This window comes from Trifolium pratense, linkage group LG7, assembly GCF_020283565.1.
Source record: "Trifolium pratense cultivar HEN17-A07 linkage group LG7, ARS_RC_1.1, whole genome shotgun sequence".
Lineage (NCBI taxonomy): Eukaryota > Viridiplantae > Streptophyta > Magnoliopsida > Fabales > Fabaceae > Trifolium > Trifolium pratense.
Window position 1 is genome coordinate 39,470,531 of NC_060065.1, and position 11,238 is coordinate 39,481,768.

The window sequence follows — 11,238 nt, forward strand, 5'->3', positions numbered from 1 at the left end:
CGCTCAGGAGTTTGAAGTGCTTGTCTAATGTCTAGTATATGTATTTATTATAAATAGCCGCACATTGAATTGGTTAAAATTTAAATGGGTTCCATAGGGCTGGAACGAGTGAGTCAAACTTGCCTTGGTTCGACTCAATAAAAATTGGTTTACTTCAAAATTCGACTCGAATTTGATACAAATTATATTTTTAAATCGAGTTCGATTTGTATAAAGTTCAAGAACAATTTGGTTCAGTTTGTTAGGTTTAGCATGTTTAAGTTCAACTTCTTTTAGTTAACGAATTTAATTTTCAGCTACATTTAACTCATTGATTCATGAAGCAAATTTAACAAGTTAATTGTTGGATCAATTTTTTTTTTGGTTTACAATGAGTGGGAATCGAATCCATGACCTATTGTGTACTACCCAAATTCCTTATCACTAGATCAAATCTAGTGGCTTAGAGCATCTCCAATAAGGGTATCTAAGAGAGTATCATAGATTAATGATATGATACCTTATTTTTTTTATCATTGGAGTTTCATGATGTGGCACATAGGGTGTCAAAATTGATGATACCGGTACCTTAAATAAGGTACCGTATCATCAATTTAATGTTGTTATTAGCTTCCATATATGTCAAAATATTATTAGCTTCCATATACTAATAAAAAAAAATGACGATTCGTCATTTACTCATTTAATATTAATCAAATAAAAAACATTAAAATTTGGACAACCCACAACCCACCCAATCCAACCCAACCCGAAATGAATGGATTTATCCAACCCGATCCAACACTAAAGTGAGTGGTTATTTTACTCGACCCAATCCAGAGTACCCTATATGATTCGGGTTTTAATTTTGGCTAAACTCAACCCAATCCAACGCATGTACATCCATAGTTCCAGGCAGCTATGGCAGCCTGTGGTGGCATTTTCAGAAACTCTAGTGTTTATCACTTAGGGAGTTTTTCTTTTAATATTGGTGAGGGAAATGTTTTCCTTGCTAAGCTAACTGGCACTATGTTAGCTGTTGAGATTGTTGCTTCCAAGAATTGGTTCATTCATGGCTTTGAGTCTAACTCAAGACTTTTTGTTTCGGCTCCTAGCAAACCTTTCATAGTTCCTCGTAGAATAAGAGATAGTTGGATTGGATGAATTGTTTGCTCCTTAGTAAATTCATGAGGTTTATGACTATTCACATTTATAGAAAAGAAAATCATTGTATGGATAAATTTGTTAACATTGGTTTAACCGTTCAACTTTTACTTGGTGGAATGATGTGCATAGGGCCCTTTCTAAGGGTTTTGGTTTATGTCCCCTCTCTTCTCCTTGATTTTTATATATTGTAGGGCTGCTTAGCCTCACTTTTGCCTTAAAAAAAGGAAAATAAAATAAAGCAATAATATCAAAAAAAGCATAGGCAAATGTTAGCTGGTTCATCTCGTGTTATAGACTTCTCGTGCCATATAGCACTGCTCTTTTTTTAAAATATTAAATTAAGATATCTTTCTAATAGATTAATTTATATATAATGGCAATATTAAACCTTTTCACTCTTATCTAATAATATTTTACTTTTTTTGGTACATGATCTTCCAATTGTTAAATATGCTTGGATCTCATCCCCAAAAGCTAGCTCAAAGGGTGAGGTTGCCCTCACATATTTATACACTTAACCGTCCGGGAACCTAAGCAATGTGGGACTTCAAACAAACTCCAACAACACAACAACATATTCAACACCCACCCTCACGCCTAGCGTGGTCCTGGGTCAAATGCCCACATTGCAGTCCTTAACCCGGCTCTGATACCATGTCACGAATATCAAGGCCTAACTCATCCTTACAAAACCGGCTTGTAAGGTGAGGATTGCCTCCTCTTTACAAACTCTTCTCAAGAGTCCTATCTATCCGATGTGGGACTAAATCCCACCGAGTGTTGGCCGCTAACACACCCCCTCACGCTTCAGCCCGACGCAATGGGTCTGAAGCGTGAACGATGTCGGAAACCCAACGATAGACCCGATATGTTGTTGTGTTGTTGGAGTTTGTTTGAAGTCCCACATTGCTTAGGTTTCCGGGCGGTTAAGCGTATAAATATGTGAGGGCAACCTCACCCTTTGAGCTAGCTTTTGCGGATGAGATCCAAACATATTTAACACCAATAAAAACTTAAAAAAAAAAATCTAATTATCTAGCTTCTGTCTATCATTCTCACTTGCATTGTAGTGAACTGTTTCTACTCTATTTGTCGATTCTTTCTACATTGAAGATTGACATTTCATTTTATGGAAACCTTTAGAAATTTATCAAAGCATATCAACGAATATTATATTGCTAACAAAAATCACACACGTATGTAAAATAGAACACCGTCTAATAATATTTGGTTCCGAATCGACACATCAAATGTTTTTTGATTTGAGGTACTTATAAATATGCAACCTTCTAACATTAGTTTCTATTTAAATTTTAATAAATAATCAATCCCCACATATTTTCGATTTGCAAGTTTTGTCCTTGATATAAAAAACATTATGTTTTATTACGTTACACGTATACTAAAAAGAGAATGATTGAAGTCATTAAGTTTGGTCTAGTGATGAGAGATTTTGCTAGTATGCATGAGGTCCTGAGTTCAATCTGCTCCATTGTAAATAAAAAAAGAGAAGATAATAATTGTTTTTAATTGAAAGTAGTTGTGTCTTTTTTTTTTTTTTTATAGAACAAATAGAAATTTTTCATTTTTTTCAAAGGCGTAGGTTTAAATCCTTCTACTACGTATTAAATTTGATCTTTTTTGATAAAAATAGAATAGATTATAAAATTGCGTCAAAAAAGAATTGGACTCGTGACCTTTAACACTATATGCATACATTCTTAACCAACAAACCATCTTCTCAAATTGATATTATAATGCGCAAACATATATATGTAGTAAACATTTGTAAATTTATAAAAAAAAATCAAGGATATTTCAATAATTTCCAATTTTTGGGGGTGGCTGTGACCCAACCAGCCACTCCCTAGTTCGGCCACAGTTGATTTTATACAATTGTTTACAAAGAGTATTCCGACCGCGAACACAACCATAAAAAACAACTTAAAAAAAAGTGTATCTTCTTTGTGTGATTGGGGTTTCCAATGAGAGCTTGCATAACACTCCAACTATAAGAATAGACTCCCTTTAGTCCATCCCTACCATATGCTACTATATATGATTCTTCTAAAAACTTTTTATTTTTATTTTTTCTTCTATCATTTAAGTATCATGAAAAGAGTATTGGAACAATAAAAGTAGATGATAGCGTTTAGACAAAGGATTGAATACCCGACTTGAATTGCAAATAGTAAAATGATCATGTACATAAAAAGCATGACAAATCTAAGATCAATGGATCTCTTATGTTCCAAAGAGATACAAAAGAAAGTGTACTATAGAACAAGAATAATATATTATTTTTGAATTAATAAAATATAAATATTATATTGATTGGAAATTAAACAAAAAAATTGGTATACCCGTAGTGATCTTATGCCTCAAAATCAGCCCTAGATTCACTTCCGTGCAACATCCACCAATGCAACAACATGAGCATGTTTGGTCCTTAAAACCAATTGGGTTCATAAAAGTAGATGTGATTGAAAGGTATATAGAGGCATGTGTCGACTGTACAGTTGAAATTTTCTTGTGTTTCTTGAATTTGGGTTTATTCCTTTTACATTGTTTTGGTTTAATTTGGGTCTTACATGCATCTTAACCATATATTTAGGTTATAGGTTAGATATTTTTTATTGACAAGAAGGTTAGATTGTTTAATCATTAATTGGTACATTTTTTTCTCAATTTCAATGATTAAATGTAATATCAAGACTTTACATTTTAGCTTGTAGACTATTGAGTGATGAGATGGATTCCAAAATATAATTGCTTGCTTTCCAAGCTTTGTTTTAGTCATAAAAACCAAAACTATTACCGATGCAAGTGGTAGTTGTAAAGTGCATGTGCGTATAGTAAACTGCGAGGTATTGAGTTCGATTCTTAGTAAGTCTAATATCACATATTACTACAATGAATCTAAATAGATAAGTGTCAGCACTAAAATTCTACGTTGGACTACGGCAAAAAAAGTGAAAATCTTTCCAATTAATATTAAACAAAAAGTCCCTAATTCGTCTCACAATAATTGTGACAATATATCACATAAATTAAGAAAATATGATAAAAGAAAAAAAGAGAACTACAGTATTATCCAATTGTTTTTTTTTTTGTGTGTTAACCTTTCGATTCATAAGGGAATGTGATCATTATTGTAATTCGGGGTTGACGACGAGGTAAAAAAAGTCTAGCCAATAAATTGTTCCACTCAGAAATTGAACTCGTGTTCTACTGAACGATCCATCATTTGATGAAGTTCTTCTTAGATATAAAGTGTAGTAAGTAGCTGAAGTGAATGAGTTAGAGAGTGAAATGATAAGTAAGTCAGAGATTAGATTTCAACCGTTAATAAAACTAATAGAAAAAAAACTAATAATACTACATTTCAAAAAATAAATGTATAGTGTAGAATAATAAATTGAGAATGAGGATACAATTAAAAATTGAGCAATTAAAAGTGGCCATCTTATTGGGATAAATTTTAGTTGCAAATATAAAAGTCATTTTTGTTGAAAATCATATAATTGATAGCATTACATTATATAAATAAATACAGTTCTCATAATTTAAAAGTAAAAAAATCATCAAAGATCCTCCATCAAAGACTAAGAGGGCTTAATGAAACATAAGGAATTAGGTATCAAATCAAAGTGTCAAGTCAAATGATTCGGTCAAAAAAAGAGCAAATAAAGACATATGCATCTTTTGTTACATCGTGAACTAACCAAAAGTATTTGCCATTACCAAAATATATATAGATTAAGCAAATCCATGTTTTGCCTCCTAATTAAGTGTCATTTTTTCATGTTATGTTAAAATATTTTAATTAATATAAATGTAGAAGATAGATAAAAGCAATAATATTTGTTACCTAACGTGGAACATTTTTTGTAAGTGGGAGGTGGAGTCTCATGTCTAGCTGGTTGGTTAAGTTGTATGATGGGTATGGAAAAAGAACAAGCAGAGGCACCTGATACTACTTACAATCATGATGAATATTAGATTAGATAATCTTCAATTCTATCTTAAATTTTTGCTTTTTGTGGCAAATAGTCAGAGAAAGATGAAATTTGAAGGAGAAGCTATACATATATTCAAGTAAATCAGCATTTGGATACTAAAAATTATATAGTAGAGCAATTTAGTATCTCAATTTTATGAAATTATAATAAATTAGTCATTCAAATAAAAACATCAATCAATATATATTCTCAATTTAAATATCTGCTTTGTGAGCGTTAGTCGAAATCAATGAAAGACATACATATTGACTTAAACAGTTTCCTACAGTTGGTGTGTCAAGTGTTAGTTATATAGTTTCATATTGAATGAAAAAGTGAATATTGCATAATATATAAGTAAAATGACAATATATCGAATGCCTTAAAATTTTGGATAAAGATGTATTGTCAAATTCTCCTTGTGTGATTGTTCAAATCCAAATGTGACGATAATTTTTTGTACTCCCTTCATGACCTCACACTTATATCAAAGTTGATTGTTTACTAAAAATGACCAGTTCTTTGTGTCGAAAGTCTCCCTAACAATGGAGGTCAGACGACACATCACATTGAGGTGTTGTCAACAGCAATGCAAATGGATATATGGATGAAAAAGCTTTTGCCTTAGAGGGAACATATACTAGATGAGAATGAATTTATACTTAAAGGGAAATTGTTGGCGGGTCTAGTGAGTTAGCAGCCACATATTAAATGAAAAGTGAATTTTGAATAAGATATATAAGTGAGATGATACATATACTTATGATATTTAATTTATTATTACTCAACCATCCAATTTGACGGGAGAAACTGCGAATCCTCTCACATAATTGCAATTTTATAATAACAAAATTGCAAACAATTTCATAATATACAACTATCCAAATCTCTAGTACACTTGAAAGATTTGAATTCTTGTAAAAAAACCTCAAACTAACTCTCAATTTACTCTACTCTATATGAGATTTATTAATTGGGTACTAAATTTAAACCCACACAAATTTATTGTTTCTTTCTCTAAACAAAATCTGTTTGTCAGTTCCAATAAATTTATCTCAATTGATAAGAATATCACAAATTGCAACTCAAATTACTTACTCCCTCCGTCCCAAATTATAAGGGAAAAAAGCCCATTTTTTTTGTCCCAAATTATAAGAGAAAAAATCATTTTCAAGAATGTTTTTTCCTTATTTTTATAAAATTAAATGCAAATTGCATTTAATTTATTCTCTCTCTCATTTTCTCAATAAACAACAACCAATAAAAATTGTTTTTACATCTTCCTATGCAACTTATTCCAAAAAAAACCCACAAAAACATACTTCAAATTCTCATGTTTTACTTTTTCTTAATAAGTGTGATTTTTTTATTTTTTCTTATAATTTGGGACGGATGGAGTATTTACTTAACGGTTGAATTTCTAATTAATAAATTACTTAAAAAAATATCTTGTTTGCCAAGTTGGCATATATAGTTCTCCCACTTTTGTGACGGCTGATACTAAACTGGTAAGGTGGGAGACCAGGAATCTTGGCAGATAACAAAAGATTGTGCAAATTTATATAATATATATGCTTTTTATAAAAATCATTTTGAACCAGATACTCCTTTTATCAAATGTTATAGAAAGTAATGGAAAAACAAAAGTATTTTTCTCTAACTCTTTATTCTTTAGAGAGCACTATAACATATGTAATAAACAATATGCTCACATTTTTGTTGGTGAATATGTGAACTATTTTATGTGGATAAATGAAATGATGTAGTATGGTCTCAAACACAAAGACAATTTTGTTTTTAAGCGGCATACATACTAATTTATATTATCAACAATTTGGCTGGCAGTTGTGATAATGGGGGCCATGAATCAAGTATTCATAGCTTTGTTATGTGTATATTAAATTATATCTAAAGTAATCTCAATATATATGCATTATTAATGCAACCGTAGGCTTTGAGTTCAGTGGCCGGCCGGTATGGGTGAGAAATTTTTTCAGATGCAACTTTTTAAATCAATTGTATCAATATTTCCAAAAGAGTTTAATTGATATGCACTGACGGTGTAAAATAGTTTTACACCATCGTCCAATAAACAACCATTATTTTGTCATGTCATATCAAAAAAGTGGGGTGAAGTGGGGTGATGTGGCAGAAAACATGGTTCATAATGTAAAATTATTTTACACCGTCGGTGCATATTAATTAAATCCTTTCCAAACAGTCTCTAAATTATTTATTTATTTTTTTTTAATTAGCTCTCTGGCTTTAAGGGGTTTTAGATGTCTTATTTAGATTAATGAAAATGCTAAACAATACTTCAAATACTAATTAAGTAGACTAATAAGAAAGTTTTATCTTAAAATTTGTGCATTTAATATCTTAAAAATATAAAAAGTTATCTTTTTAACATTAAATTTATCTTTAATTTCTTTTTCTGGTATGCTTAACAAATGCCTCAAGATCGTACTGTTTATCAGGACCCTTAAATTAAATATTAAAATTAAACTAATAATAGAAATAAGTACAAAAAATTTAAAAGAGTTATTATTTATTTATGTTATAAATAACATATAATTTTGTTAATAACATCTATAACATATATAAAAAGTCATATTTAAAAATTTGTCTTCTTCTGTGCTTGCAAAGTGACAATATTTATAAAAAAAACTATTAACTTATCCGTGCAGCCACATAGGACGTGCCTTTTTTGACTAAAAAGATAACGATATTCATTCATTCCAATAATTGATATAGTACATCAGATCCAAATACACATTCAACATCGCTAAAAACAAAAAGGATGAATCTGCGAACAAACTCACAGCATCCGTGTTAATAGCATACAACGGCAAAATGCATACAAATAATAATATGATAAAACTAAAGTCACCGAAATATCCATGCTTCCGGATCTGCAACGTTGATGCCCAAATCATTGATTGAATCTGCAATTGATTGAAGATGATCTTTCAATATGAACTAAACGAACACCGTAACAAGACGGAGAATTCAACGTCGTACCAAGACGACGGTCAACACAAACGCCGCACTCAGATGACGATATCACACAAATAAAAAAGAAAAACAACTAAAAAACTTAATCTATGTGAAAAATCACTTATTTAGATTGAAAACAACAAGAAAAAAGGTGAAGAGGGGTGATTTTAGGTCAAATATGACCTAAAATCACCCCTAACTAGTAGAGGAAGAAGAAACTCAGAGAAAAAGAAAATAGGGCCGGCTCATAGGACGTGCCTTCTCAGTGTATTGATTTGAATTATAAATATTAAAAGGGTGTGCTAAAACGATACTCGCAGAGTAATTGTTAAGCATATTACAAAAGAAAATTAAAATATAAAGTTAATGTTAAAACATGACTTTTTATGCATTAATGTATTTTGATTAAGAAATATTTTTGTTTAAATTAAAAAATGTACTGTATATAATAGTTATTATAATTTTTCGTCAGCAATAACTTGTTAAAACTTAAAAGTGTATAATAATTAATTAAATTTTGGCTTAATTGCATTTTTAGTTCTTTATCTTTATTTTAGGTTTTAAGTTGATCTCTTATCTTTTAAAAGTTTCAAGTTGATCCTTATCTTTTCTACGGGTTTCAAGTTGGTCCATCTCATCAAATTTTTCACTATTTAAATTTGGACACGTGTCATCTTTCCAAGTGTGGTTTCCGTTTGTCACATGTCCAAATTTAACGGTAATATATAAAAATTTGACGGGAGGGGCCAACATGAAACCTGCAGAAAAGATAAGGGACCAACTTAAAACGTTTAAAACATAAGGGACTAACGTGAAACTTAAAATAAAGATAAAGGACCAAAAGTCCAATTAAGCCTTAAATTTTTTTATCACCAACAACTTATTTTTTCCGTATAATAGTTATTCAAATTTTTATCGACAACAATTTATTTCCATTATATAGTTAGTTCTTTAAATTTTTTTATCAATAACAATTTATTCCCCGTATATAATAGTTAATTTAGATTTTAGGTTATGTACGTTTTTTGTCTCTAAGTATAGATTTCTCTCTCTTAATCTCTTTAGTGTAATTCGTAAAGATATTAATTGAGTGCACTCCACATATAAATATACATAAAATAATTAGAAGTCGGTATGTTTCATTGTTCTAAGCGTTTTTGTGTGAACCACTGAGTTAGGTTATCCCCAATTTTTGTATATATTTCTTTGGAGAATGTTAACATGTGCATATATGACACATGTTAAGGTAATAAAAATAGAAATAATGCTTTAGAATTTGTGTATTTTAACTTTTCAAGCATTAAATGTCTTGTATCATTAAATGTTAAATTTCTATATTAAGATATCTTATCATGTACCCTATATGCACATGTTAACAAGACCCTATTAATATAATAAAGCCATATAAGTAAATGATAAGGGTGAAGCCTGCCTTATCTCTGATGTGTAGATATTCTCCACCTTATATAAAAACAAAAATGTACATAAAATAAGCATTTCTTAATTATATCTTCATCTAGAACTTTTATGTATATATACCAAATACAAGCAAATACTTGTTCACTTTATATCACATGCCATTAATTTTTATTCAAAAAATGTTGAAAGTATATTATCACTTCTTATAATCATATTACATTGAAGCACATCTATATATATAAATCCTAAATATATATAAATCCTAGATAGTTGTCCAATTGTCTATCTAAACTATAATCCACAAACCAATGAAAATCTTTCATTTAGCCACATCATCCACTTACATGCATTTAATATGTGGTACTAATAATAATAATAATAATAATAATAATAATAATAATAATTATTATTATTATTATTATTATTATTATTATTATTATTATTATTTTGGGTTGTTATTATTTTAATTTTTTTGTTCATTTTATTATTTTGTGTATTTTATTCAAAATAGTTAAATTTTTTCTAATAATCTTTTGTCCAATTTTTATGTATATAAAAAGTTGGTCGATTGTCAGAACTACTTACTGATGTTAGTAAAAAGAATATATAAGATAAAATTTAATAAATATTTTTGCAAATTATTTTATAGTATAAAATAGCGCGTAAAATCCGTGCATCGCACGGGTAGGAGTCTAGTAAATTATAATTAGGTAACAATTGTTCTCCATATCTTTAAAAGAGAACAAATTTATATATACAACAACATTTGCATGATATAATGAATATTTTTTTTGGCGACAATGCTTGAGCGCCAAATACATCTACATGATATAAATCGATATGCTTCTACGCCAGTCAAAAAAATTGAAAAGTAAGGAAAATAGATATATATATATATATATATATATCAAAGTATGATACAAATCATATGTAAATAACAACATTACGATATGTTCAAATAAAGTTTTACATGCATAGAATTATTTTTAAACTTCACCATAAGGCTAGTCGCAATAACACCTATTACAAATGCACTTCATATGATGAGTGGGGCATTCAATAAATGGACAATCGTAGTCGTGAGTACAAGAAGGATCTATGATTCAAAGCAAAAATACATAAATGTTAGTGAAAAGGTGTGAAAGATTGTGTATAAGTTAAAGAGGAAAATTTTAAGAGTATGAGAAAAATGTCTTACCGCCGTTGGTTACAGCAAGAATTAAAGAAACAAACAAGATCATAGTATAAATAAACTTGATAACATTAGCCATATTTTTTCTTCTTTTAATGCAACAAATACATAATTGTTCAATCACTTTATAATGTAAAATTATATTTTCTATTTACTTAAATTAAATAGTTTCTTGCACTTAATAGTAAAACAAAACATTTTGAACATCAATCCTTGTTAAATAATGTCTCTAGAGTATATTGATGTGTTGCGTTATTAGTTCCTTTAGCTCACTCAATCGACAATTAGATCATAATATTTTTTTTTACCAACCTTTCCTTATTATTGTTTTGTTTTATATTTCTAGCTTTTCATGATGGATAGGGGAAAATCTCACAAGAAGCATATTAATATATTGAATGATGAAATATTCAAGAGTATGAATAAATTATAAATAAACGAGGTATCAACATAATTATACATAATTTAAAATTAAGGATATAT

General features: G+C 29.4%; 1 long non-coding RNA gene across 2 annotated transcripts; it reads right to left on the reverse strand.

The window, feature by feature from the left end:
- Positions 1 to 10,263: 10,263 nt before the first annotated feature.
- On the reverse strand, positions 10,264 to 11,019 carry LOC123893949. 2 transcript variants are annotated; one of them, XR_006803605.1, is made up of 3 exons: positions 10,762 to 10,939; positions 10,534 to 10,659; positions 10,264 to 10,409 (listed from the first exon to the last, which is right to left on the reverse strand). It is a non-coding gene; the product is annotated as an uncharacterized LOC123893949 (long non-coding RNA). The 2 variants fall into 2 exon arrangements; XR_006803604.1 differs by lacking the exon at positions 10,264 to 10,409 and having other exon boundaries at positions 10,477 to 10,659; positions 10,762 to 11,019.
- Positions 11,020 to 11,238: the final 219 nt, after the last annotated feature.